Source organism: Silene latifolia, chromosome 4 (assembly GCF_048544455.1).
Source record: "Silene latifolia isolate original U9 population chromosome 4, ASM4854445v1, whole genome shotgun sequence".
Taxonomy (NCBI): domain Eukaryota; kingdom Viridiplantae; phylum Streptophyta; class Magnoliopsida; order Caryophyllales; family Caryophyllaceae; genus Silene; species Silene latifolia.
In genome coordinates, this window is record NC_133529.1 from 57,125,889 (window position 1) to 57,129,398 (window position 3,510).

The 3,510-nt window shown below is 39.1% G+C and overlaps 1 non-coding gene across 1 annotated transcript; it reads right to left on the minus strand.

The window, feature by feature from the left end:
- Positions 1-2,503: 2,503 nt before the first annotated feature.
- Positions 2,504-2,610, minus strand: LOC141654553 (small nucleolar RNA R71). Its single transcript, XR_012548109.1, has one exon. It is a non-coding gene; the product is annotated as a small nucleolar RNA R71 (small nucleolar RNA).
- Between the last annotated feature and the right edge of the window lie 900 nt (positions 2,611-3,510).

Here is a 3,510-nt window from a genome sequence, read left to right on the forward strand (position 1 = left end):
TAACACGGATTGGGCCGTGTTGGACCGTGTGTGGGGGTGACGGGTTGGAGGAATTTGAGGGAAGGTAGTATTTGGTTTGTGATGTGACTCATATTTGAGCACATTTAGTCCCTGAATTAACCTCGTTCCCATGCTTTCTAGCAATTATTAAGGTCATTTCTTATCTTTAGTTTCCCATTTTGTATATTCTTTGAGGTTTTATGTTCTTGGTAGGAGAGGATCGCTAACCTTGCATTTATGGAGCGAAATGGAGCTAAATGGATTGTATCTAATGACCAAGCATCGAGGAGGAGACGATACTAGAGGCCTAAGCGAATAAACAAAGTGAAATGGGCAATGATGAAAAGATCCTTGCATCCCCAACAAGATCCCCGCGGATTGTTGAGGAGCCAAACAAGAGAAGAATCATGTGCCACGATCCGAGTGGCCCGAGCTCAGGACGAGCGGATCAGAGCAACGATCCGAGCATCCCTAAGCATGATCCGAGCGTACCAGAGCACGATACGGGCGTCCCGACTGCCAGCCCGAGCGGATCTCCTTACAAGACAACCCGTACATCAGGTGAGGACGAGCGGATCTTGATGGGAGTTGCAAACATGATCAGCGCATGTCCCTCGGGAGTTGCATTTCCTCAAGATTCTCTTAGGGTCTTAATAGTCATTTAAGCCCTTAGTAACCCTAATCCTTGTACTTAATTTTAGTATAAATACCCCTTTGTACTACCTAAATTATCATCAACTCTTAATCAATTCTTAATCAAGGTTTCATCCATTCTTAATCAAGTTTTAATCATCTCTTAATTTAGTTGTAATACATTTCTCAATATTAATCACATCTTAATCTTTCCTTAATTTCTCAATTGTTCTTAATTTTATTTGGGTAATTAGAAGATTATTGGGGTTTATTGGAGGATTGACAACCTTCCATCAATCATCAAGATTACTTCTATTATTTTTTGCTTTATTATTTGGATCATCTCATATAGGTATAATCTCTTTTACCCTTGTTTAATTATTGTTAATCACATCATTTATTGATTGACAACCTTATTAGCATGCTAAACATGATCATGAGTGAGTAGTTCTTTAGCTAAGGTTAATGGGGAATTAGGGGAAACAAACATGGGAATTGATCTATGCTTAATCTAATATACTTTCATAATTAATTTGCTTGCTTGTTGTGATTTCAACCTATGCACATGTTATGTTTGATGAAATGCGAGCCTATGAATCCTTGCATTTTTTGACCATCCCTTATCTTTTCAATGAGGCTTGTAAGACATAAACCAACTCAAACCTCATTTGACCATGCATAGAGTGAATAGGAGGAGACTAAGTCGACTTGTAGTTGTTTTACAGTCTAGACGACTCGGCTCCGGGACCTAAATCTTCCTAGGGATTGTAAGATATACACTAACTCGATCCCATCATAACAATAAGTGCTTGCATCTATTTCAGAACATGTTTGTATGATCTATTTCCATGAATCCCCTATGAACCCATGACACCCTAGTGCCTTTAATCAATTGTTTACAAACCCCTTTATTTGCTTTACTTTGTTTTCATTAATTTACATTCATCTTGTTGATTAGTTTAGACTACATCTCATCTCAACCCATAATTTGTGACACCCTAAAGCATAGCTACTTGCAATTGAAAATCCTACATCAATACCCGTCCCTTGGGATCCGACCTTTACTTACCTCTTTGCTAAGAGTAGTTTGTGAAGTTATAAATATTGTTTTGGTTGGTAGCTTTTGACGACGAGTTTTAACCGCACCAAAAATGGCGGTGTTGCCGGGGACGGTGTTCAATTGATTTGATTTTCATTAATTGTTTTTAGTTGTGTCTTTCTTTACCTTGGGGAAGTCAATCTCCTCAAGGTTGTTCTAATTGTTTTCGAGTTGTTTGATATTTTGCATGACTAGGAGATCACAAGGTAATTTATTACCTATTGATTTCGAGATTGAAAGGGCCTTAACCAACAATAAAAGAGTTGTTAGAGGTACTTCAAGAGTAGTAGGTATTGGTGAGATTGTGGACATTCAACCAAATAACATCGAGTTTGTCAACCCTTTTGCAAGAGAAGGAGAGGATAACCCAATTCAAAACCCACCACAAAATTAACCTACAATGCCTAAATTTTCATCACATTCCGTACCAACCGAGGAGAACCTACCAAATTAAACGTTACTCCTACACCACCACATTTAACCGGTAATTTCATTGCCAAATCCGCATTCATAAAATTAGTTGAGAGAAGTCAATTTGGAGGGATGCCTAGTGAAGATCCTCACTTACATTTGGAGACTTTTTGTGACTATTGTGATGCAATTTCTCAAACCGGAGTTACTCAAGACCAATGGGTATTGTTTCCTTTTTCTTTGATCGGTACCACAAAGCAATGGTTGAAGAGCCTAGACAAGGCCACCCTTGGTATTGATTCATGGAAGAAGTTAGCACTTGCCTTTTACAAGAAATTCTATCCTCCAGAGAAGACAAATATGTTGAGAGCCCAAATCACCGGGTTCAAGCAAAAGGATGAGGAATCGTTATATGAAGCATGAGAGAGATTTAAGGACACTTGTCGTTCTTGTCCACACCATGGACTTAGTGAGTGGTTCCTTGTGCAATAATTTTGGAACGGCCTATATGAAGACTCACGCAATATTCTCAATATGGGATCCAATGGGATGTTTACCGAAGTCGATGACAATCAAACATGGGCCAAAATTGAAGAGATGTCGGTTCATAATTCCCAATATAGTAGGCATCAAAAGGCCACTAGAGGAGGAAAGCATGAGGTAGATTCCATCACTCAATTGGGTGCTCAACTAAGTGCTCATATAGACACCATCAATTTAAAGTTTGAGAAGGCCATGGTTAAGATTGTTGAAGCTTCCAAATCACCCAAACAACATGTTAATGCTATGGTGGCATCATACTCAATCCCAAGTGGAGTATGTGAAAGTTGTGGAACCTTGGGACGTGATCATAATGAATGTAGGGGAACAAATGAACAAGTTAATGCTTTCCAAGTATACAAAAGTGGTACCCCTTATTTCAACTACTATAATTAGAATACCAAATTTCATCCAAATCTTTCATACAAAAGCCAAAATGTCCAAAACCCCCAACAAACATACACCCCACCTCCAATGAGAAACCAAGCTCAAAGACCCTTTTTCAACCAAAGCCAAGGTTACCAAAATCAACCTTCCTACAACCAATCAAATGACCAAAGCTTTGATGTTCAAAAAGCGGTCCTCCAAATGCAAAAGAACCAACAAGAATTTTTTACCCAAATGCAAAAAGATAGCCAAGCTAAGGACATCACCATCAACAACATTCTTGCCGACACCAAAATGTTAGAGACTCAAATGACTCAATTAGCATCCTCTAGATCTCAAAGACAAAAGGGGCAACTACCTCCTCAAGGTAACCCGCCCACAAGACATGAGACGGATAGTGCTATCTATTTGAGGAGTGGTACAAGATATGAGGGGCCGAA